Below are 9,520 nucleotides of genomic sequence, written 5' to 3' on the forward strand. Positions count from 1 at the left end.
CTCTGTCTCTCCCTCTCGCCCCATCTCTCTGTCTCTCCCTCTCGCCCCATCTCTCTGTCTCTACCTCTCTCCCCATCTCTCTGTCTCTGCCTCTCTCCCCATCTCTCTATCTCTGCCTCTCTCTCCCATCTCTCTCCCCACCTCTCTGTCTCCCTGTCTCTGCCTCTCTGTCTCCCTGTCTCTGCCTCTCTGTCTCCCTGTCTCTGCCCCTCTGTCTCCCTGTCTCTGCCCCTCTGTCTCCCTGTCTCTGCCTCTCTGTCTCCCTGTCTCTGCCTCTCTGTCTCCCCGTCTCTGTCTCTCTGTCTCCATCTGTCTCTGTGTATATATGTGTATCTTTATACACACACAGACACAGAGACATATATACACATTTATATACACGCAGACACACACATTTAGCCACAAGAAAAAGGAGAATCGGCGAGGATAGTTAGTCTCTCTCTTAACCCAGTGTCTATAAAATTGAGAGGGAAAGAAATACGGACTCAAGAAACAGACATGGTGCTGGCAAGAAGCTCCATCTGGATAGAAAGTATATGGGTAGACATGTACAGAGAGCAAGAAAGCAAGCCTAGGTCCACAAGAGAGCCCGGAAAGGTCTTTGGCAAGCAGCACTGCACAGCTTTGCTCTCCCGCCAGCAAAAGCTGTACAGGGAAAGAGCCGCATGTGCCCACGGCTGCCTGCAGCAGGTGGTATGTAAGCACACGGCAGAGGGAACGGACCAGACGGCGTTGGTGTGGACTGAGGCTGGTCACAGACCACCTCCTTTCTGCCCAGCAGCATCTGCAGCCCCTCGTACCCACAAGACAGTAAGGTATCGCACCGAGGAAGGTGAAGCCTAGAAAACATAGGGCTGGGTGCGAGGTACAGATGCGCTGTGAGGCAGTGTCCAGTGTGGTGGGGCAAGTCCAGAGGATAGCAGGCCAGAGCATTCTCTTCTTGCCTTCCCTAAATCCTAACAAACCCAGGCTTCCCCTCTAGTCTTCCCATCATCCCTTTCTCTATCAAATTCTTATGTTCGATATATATGTGTGTATGTATGGAGGCTTTTGAGCAGCACATCTCTCTACCACTGAGATATACATCGACTCTTTCACTAACCTATAAACACTGGCATACAAGGAAGCTGACTGCACCCTCCCCCCAAAAAATATGTATTCAAAGGAAACAATAACTTGACATCTGGGGACTAGAGCCACTCAAACAAAGGCAACAGGCAGGACAGCTTGTGACAGAGAAAGCAGAGGTAATGAACAGGAAACTAAGACTACCTACCAAACATGACAGATATCCCAAAAAAAGATAAGTAGCCTTAAAAAGGATGGAGGATTTTTTTTTAACTAGTAACATGAACAGGGACACTCAGTTATAAAGGCCCAGTGGGAAGCACTAGGCATGAAAAACGAACATAAAAAGAAAGTCAGCCTTTCCTTACTATAAATAGTACTGCTGCAAATGTGTCACATGGACTAGATCCCGAACCCTCAAAAGCAAGTCCATAAGTCGGCGAGGGTGTCCCTATTCTGTAGATAAAGGCTTCAGAAACTCACAGAGCATGCCACTGAACCTGTATTCCGTGCTTTTATCAGTCGTGTTAAATAGTGAAACAAACATAATTCAAAAGAAATCAGAGATCTAAAAGACCAGGTTAAAGAAAGAAAAGATGCAAACAAAATTAATAAGAGCAGAATTAGTAAGGGCAAAGTGACAGGGGCCAGGGCCAGGGGCCAAGACTTGTTCAACAGGGGCCCCTGCAGGAGAAAAGGTGAGGGGCATCTTTGGAAAAATAGCTGAGAAGTGCACCTTATTAAAGAGGGCCTAAGGAGCAAAAATACAATGATCAGCCGCCACTGGGGTCTCAAGGATGTGGCTAAAGAACACACACACACACACACACACACACACACACACACACTCAGAGCGGTCATAAAATTTATAAACACCAAAGCAAAATTTGAAAAAAATTTAGAAAGAAAACAATGCTATGAAAAGCTTCCAGTGAGAACGCATCTCCCAAAGAATGAGGAGCCAACTGTGAACAGTTTCTCCCTAGAAATACTAGACTAAGGAGACAACAACCCAACACTAACCAAGTGCTAAGGGAAAAACTTCCCAAGTTAGATCTGTATCTTCAGGGACGGGGGTGGGGGGGGGGGGCTAGTGCTCAAGTATGAGAAAGATGAACAGTGTTCCCAACTGCCCACGCTCTGAAAAGCTCTCACCGCATGAATGGCTTCATTCAAATTTCCCTGGGAGGAAATGCTGCAGTCGGAAAAGAGGCAAATACAAGACAGTGTTGTGTGACATATGGGAGTGAAAGTACCCTATCGTAACTTTGTAATAGCCAGGCCCATGAAACAGATAACATTCAGGATAATTCTAAAGTAAGGAACTGGGAATAACTGTCATGTGATGGAGTAAGGAGGAGGAAACAGAATGGCGGGGGATGAGCTAAGTGATGCTAAGAGAGGAAAGGGTATTGATGAGTTAGCAGCAATTACCAATAGGAAAGAGAGAAAACGCAGCCTGGGAGGATGGCTTACCCAGGAAAAGCACTCCCCACAAACCCCTGAAGACCTGAGTTTAAACCACAGATCCTGCATAAAAAGTCAAATGCAGAGGCACGTATGTACCTGTAAGACAAACGCAGCATTGAGGGGAGGTAGAGACAGGAGAATCAGCCAGAATGTTCAGGCCACCTAGCCTAGAGCACACAGCACAGTAAAGGAGGCTTGGCCTCAAAGCAAGGGGGAAGGAGAAATGACTTTGAAAAACGTTGACCTATGACCTCCACTGCACACTGTGGCATAAGTGTATACTTTCTTCTCTAACCCCACTCTTAAAAGGGAAGGGGCTGGAGAGATGACTAGCAATTAAGAACATTAGCTGCTGTTCTCCCCAAGGACCTGGATTCAAGCCCTAGCACCCACAGGGCAGCTCACAACCGTCTGTAACTCTAGTTCCAGAGGACCTGACCCCTCTTCTGGCCTCCACGAGCACTGCATGCATGTGGTACATAGCCGTATACCAGGCAAAACATCTTTGCACACACAAGTTTTAAAAATGAAAAAAATTGCCAGATGTACATGCCTTCAATCCCAGCACTGAGGAGTCAGAGCAGGTGGATCTCTAAGTTTCAGGTCAGCCTGGTCTAAATAGTGAGTTCCTGAACAGCGAAGGCTACATAGTGAGCCTGTCTTCAAACAAACAAACACAACAAAGAAGAGAAAAAGAAAATTAATTAAAAGATAAAATGCACAGCTGACAAGCAGAAGACAGTTCTAATAGTTAGAAATATGGGGGAAAAGGCAAAACATTTAGTCTAAAGAAAACATAAGAAAATAAGGTACCTAAAACACACAAAAAACGGAACATACATTAAAAGATGTTTCAAATGCACCCATAAAAAGACATGAACTTCCATATATGAGTTTTTAAATATTAGCTATCAGACCCACACATAAAACACACACATACACAAACACACACACAGAGAGAGAGAGAGAGAGAGAGAGAGAGAGAGAGAGAGAGACAGAGAGACAGAGAGACAGAGAGAGAGAGAGAGAGAGAGAGAGAGAGAGAGAGAAAGGCTGAGACGAAGGGAGAGCAAATATAAACCAAAGAAAGCTGAAGAAGCCAGGGTAATATCAGAAAGGGATGTACTGATAACACAACCAGTGTATTACCAACAGACACCTATCAAGTACGCACTGTTAAATCTGGAGCAACAACTATAGAATAGTAGAAATAGAAAAACTGAACATTATAGAGAAAAGCTTCTGGGATACTAACAGATGACAATGACCGCACAGACTTTTATTTTATTTTATTTTATTTTATTTTATTTTATTTTATTTTATTTTATTTTTTGGTTTTTTGAGACAGGGTTTCTCTGTGTAGCCCGGGCTGTCCTGGAACTCACTCTGTAGACCAGGCTGGCCTTGGACTCAGAAATCCGCCTGCCTCTGCCTCCCAAGTGCTGGGATTAAAGGCGTGCGCCACCACCGCCCTGCTGCACACAGACTTTATAACACTCAAGCATGCACAGTACATGAGCCATTTCCAGGCATGAACGGCACACTCATGAGAAACTGGCCACATAACAAGACACAAAGCACACAACATTACCTCATCTCCGGATCAACAGCACAGATTAAGTTTTCCAATCACAAACAATTAGAAATTACCAACAGAAAAATAACTTTTGAAAATCTATGGCCATATGACAATAAAAGAATGTCAAGAAGAGAAGACAGCTGAAGAGTGCAGAGAAACAGGAAAGGGCAAAAAAAGGAAGAAAGATAGCCATGCTCAGTACAGCGTTAGCCCCGTGGCTCCCAGCAGCAGAGGGGAAGCAGAAACCTCACTCAACAGGTAAGACTGGAGGTTCAAATGAAAAGAGAACAGCAGTCCTACCCACAGGACAGGCCAAGACGATGCTATCAAAGCCTTAAATTCCAGCTGCCTGTCATGCCAATACAGTGACTTTGCAGTGAGACTGTTCAGGAGCAGAGAGAAGTTTCCCAAGTGTCACCTTGAGAGCTAATCTACTACTTAAAACTGAGCAACCCTGGGGGCCTGGGAAGAGTGTAAATAAGGGAGCCTGAACCCTTCCTGCCACAGTTCCCCAATGGGGAACAGCCCTGGAAGACAGCTGTGCAGAGTAGGAGGCTGACAGGAAAGCATGGAATAAGCTATTTCATGGCCTGAACATATAGAAGAAACCGTCAACCAATACTGCAACAACTGGAACCTTTTAAAAACTGACAAATAAGGACAATCCAAGACAAGCACAAACTAAGGCAATATGGTAGACTAGAAGCTGACCATGTGAAAAAAAATGTCAAGATAAGAAAAAGACAGACTCTACGTAGACCCAAAGAGAAAAACAGTTTGAGAATGTCAAGATCCAGAGATTACATCCAGCCCTGTGGAGGATATTTAAAGGAATCCTAAAAGAGGAAGAGAGTCTCATTCATGAGATCTCAGGAAAGGATAAATTTCATGAGAGAAGATGAACAGAGTTAGGAAGGAATGTCTCATGGCCAACACAAGTAAACTAAGAAAACCGTAATACTCACAGGTAGAAAGAAAAGAACAATAACCCAACCAACATAATTACATTCTCAACAATAACCTTGAGTGTAAGTACGTGGCCTCAACTCATCTTAGAGACATGCAGATCACCTGGCTGACCAAGGATTCAACTGGCTGCTGTCACCAAGAAACACATCTCCCTGGCATAGACATTGACAAACTAGGAGTCAAAGGCTAAAGCAAAAAAATTGGAAAATAAGCCAGCAGTTATTGGGTTGTCTGATAAATACACTGGAAGCTAAATAAAAACAGATAAAGAAGGCCATTATGCACTAGTAAAAGCAACAATTCATGGAGATAATTGCAAAAACCCATGCAGCATACACTGGGGCTCCCAATTTCATTAAAGGTCAGATAGGGCCTAATATAATAACTGTGTTATTTCAATACCCCACTCTTTAGATAGGTCATTCAAACTGAAAAATCAATGAAGAAATCTCAGAGTTAAACTACACCACAAACCAAATGGACTTAACAAATCTACAGAACAGCCAAAGCTGCTATCTTATCTAAAACTGATTACATTTTTGGGTCATAAAGCCATTGTCAACAAATAATAACTTCTTGTATCTAATAGTAAAATAAAACTAGAAATCAACAGTAAGAAACATCACAGATGCTATACCAACACCTGGAGACTGTACATCTTGAACGAGCCCAGTAAACAACAAAAATCAGGAAGGAAATTTTAAGTTTCTAAAAACAATGATAAAATAAAAACATAGCTTTTGGGATACAGCTAGAAAAATGTATAGTTACAAGTCTTTACATTGAAAAATAACAGATTAGATCAGATAGGATTTTGTGTCTCAGTCAGATGGATTGAGGATTATGTGTCTCAGTGAGGATTATGTGCCTCAATGAGGATTATGTGCCTCAATGTCTTAGAAAAAAAAAAAATGGAACAAGGCAAGCCCCAAAGCAGCAGATCACAAGAATATGATCAGGCCAGAAATTAATGAATGAATTTCATTAATTAGGAGCTAAAGGGATGGCAGATACTGAAGAGTAGGTTCTTTGAAAAAGTATGATTAGCAAATGCTAACCCGAACTAATGAGACGTAAAAATAAGAACAATGAAATACAGAGGATCATAAAGGAATATTTTTGAAGTTTATATTTTAAAACATGGAAAATACAGGAAATGTATAAATTCCTAGACACCTATGATCAATAGGAAAAATCAGTAAGATATGAGCAATAGAGAAAGAAAACAAAATAGCAAGGCTGAAGTGGTAATATAAAATCTCCTAAGAAAGAACAGCCTCCCCCTAGATTTGACTGCTGGAGTCCACCAAGCCAGCTGACACGAGTGCTCATCAATGTCCCATAAAACAGAGAGAGCAAGGCCACCACCTAACGCTCCTACAGTCAGCATCGAACTGATACCAAAACCAAGGAAGGGAAAAACAACAAAAAGAAAATCCTGACTCATTTCCCGAAAGAAAACGGCTATAAAAACTCTCAATAAAAAAATCTGCAATCCAAATTCAAGAATGCATTAAGAATATCACACACCATGACAGAGTTGGCTTTACTCCAGGGATGCCAGGATGGTTCAACATATATAAATCCAGGAATATAATGCAGCGTGCATAAATATGCCTTAGGAGAGAAATCACATCACGATTCAATTGATACAGGAAAGGCCTCAGTCACAGGTCTGCATCCCAGTGATAAAAGCCCTGAAGAAACCAGGGCAACAGGAGGGATGTGCTATGACATAATATGAGAAACCCGCAGCCACTGTAACTAAGAGTGGAAAACCATCCAAAAGCGTTTCTTTTGAAACCAGGAGACTAGGGTGTCCACTTACTCTTAAGCAGAGTGCCCAGGCTTAGCTAAAACAACAGGAAATAAAAGTGATTCAAATACGAAAGGGAGGAACTGAGGTATTTTTATTTGCATGTGTGGTTTCTATTCTTTGGGAGCCGCCAAATACTTAACCAGAGAGCGATACGTGATAAGTGCCCTTAGCAGGATACACAACATACATAAGCCTGTAATCTTAATGTATCAGTAACAAACTTGTCAAGAAAGAAATCAGGAAATAACTGTTATTTAAAATACCTTTAAAAACACCCAGGAATAAACCTCAAGTTGAAACTGTAAGACAACCGAGAAAGAAACTGAAGACACAAGGAGATACAGAGACCTTCCATGCTCGTGGACTGGCTGGATTCATTGTGTGAAAGTAAGCATGTTACCAGAAGCAACTTACACATTCAGGGCTATCCACATCAAAATCCCGACAGCATTCTTCACAGAATTAGAGGGGAAAAAATCATCATAAAATTCATACAGAAGTAGAAAAGACACTAAATGACAAAGTGACCGGAAGCAAAAGCCGAGGTGCTGGAGGCATCACAATGGCTCATCTCAGAAACCAAAGATACACAGCACTGGCATTAAACAGGCCATAAACCAAGAGAGCAAAGTAGACAACCCAGAGACCGACCCAGGGAGTTACAGCCCCTTATCTCTGGAGGAAGCTGTTGAAAACACACACTGAGAAAAATATGGTTCCTTAAAAATGGTGTTGGGAAAAACTGGGTATCCATATGCAAAAAAAATGAAGCTAGGTCATTATCTCTCAACAAGCACAAAAATCAACTCAAAATGGCTGAAAAGCCTTAACGTAAGATCTGAAACTCAGACACTGTTAGGAGGAAAGAGAGAAGATACAATATAGACATAGGAAAGAAGTTTCTGGAAAGGAATTAACAGAGCCCCCAGAATGGGCACATGAGATTGCATTGAATTCAAAAGCTCCTGAAAGATTAAGGAAATAACCAGGAGCATGACGGGGTGTCACAGAACGGGCAAATGTTTCTAACAACACATTAGACAAGTGATATCTACAATCTATAAAGAACTACAAAAATCACACACACACACACACACACACACACACACAAAACACTCAATGGACCAGCTGATTTGGATATACACTTATCAAAAGAAAAATACAAATGGCTAATGAATTTTTTTTAAGTGTTCAATATCCTTGGTCATTATATGTAAACTGAAATTGATGTCTTTTGTCATTGCTGGTGAAGATGTAGAAAAGAGAACCCTTCTTTATTCACCCTCTGGGGCTGGGTAAACTGAGGAAGCCACATTGGACATCTGTACATATAAATGTTCCTCAAAACACTAAAAATGGAAGTAACATATAGCTCAGGTATACCACTCCTGGGTGTACACCTGAAGAGCTCTAAGCCAATGCACCATTGAGATACCGGCACGTCCATCCACACTGGCTTTTCTAATCACAAGTGCTAAGCTATGACACAAACCTAGATATGCAACACATGGATGGATAAAGAAAGTGTGGTACATATACGCAATGGAATTTTAGTAAGTTATGAAGAAAATGAAATTATGACATTTTCAGGAAAATGGATGGAACTGAAGATGATTATACTAAACAAAACAAGCTAGATTCAGGCAAACACCACACATTTTCTTACATACAGAACCAAGATTTAAAATATGTAGACATAGATACTTAAACATATAAATGACATCAAAATCAATAGGGCATTATGAGAGGGAAGAAGGTCTAAAGAGTGGGGAAGGAAATGAAAGAACAATGGAATACACACACACACGGACACACACACACACACAGGCACCACACACGCACCACACACGGCAGAAGAGTAACTGTTTGGGAGAGGAAGCAGAGACAGTCAGAAAAGAAGCAGGCTCACAGGGGCAAATAAGAATAAAATATAATGGTATACACATACGAAAATGTCACAAATAAATTCTTCTATGCTAACCGAACACTCAAATAGGAGGCTGGAGATGTGGTTTAGTGGTTGACAGCACTGGCTGCTCTCCCAGAGGATGGGAGTTTGATTCCCACCTAGATGGTAATTCACAGGTGCCTGGAACTCAAGTTCCAGGGGATCTGACTCCCTCTTCTGGCCTCCTTGGGGACCAAGCAACGTATATGGGGCACATACATACAAGAAAACAAAACCTTCATATTCATAAAGTAAATGTTTTAATTTTAAAAAATGACAAAAATTGAAAATCCATACCTCAAGATTTGTGACATATGAATATAATATTTGTTTAGAAGGAAACCTATAATGTATTTTATTATTTTTATGTTTTTTGAGACAGTCTTATTCTATAGCTCTGGCTTCTTTGGAGCTCACTATGTAGCCAAGGTGGCCTTGTATTCATGACAATTTTCTTGTTTTAGCCTTCCCAATGCTGGGCTATAAATGTACTTAACATAAAATAAGATTTAAAAAGGGAGTGGGGTGGGGGGAAGTTGGAAAGATGCCTCAGCAGTTAAGAGCACTGACTGTTCTTCCAGAGGTTCTGAGTTCAATTTCCAGTAACCACATGGTGGCTCACAACCATTTGTAATAGGATCTGATGTCCTCTTCTGGTATGTCTGAC

The 9,520-nt window shown here is 41.7% G+C and overlaps 1 protein-coding gene across 1 annotated transcript in view; it reads right to left on the reverse strand.

Moving 5' to 3' along the window:
- Raver2 (ribonucleoprotein, PTB binding 2) overlaps positions 1–9,520 on the reverse strand; it is a 79,884-nt gene that overhangs the window by 27,708 nt on the left and 42,656 nt on the right. The gene's annotated exons all lie outside the window — the stretch shown is intronic.

Source organism: Grammomys surdaster, unplaced genomic scaffold (genome assembly GCF_004785775.1).
Source record: "Grammomys surdaster isolate TR1022 unplaced genomic scaffold, NIH_TR_1.0 341, whole genome shotgun sequence".
NCBI lineage: Eukaryota > Metazoa > Chordata > Mammalia > Rodentia > Muridae > Grammomys > Grammomys surdaster.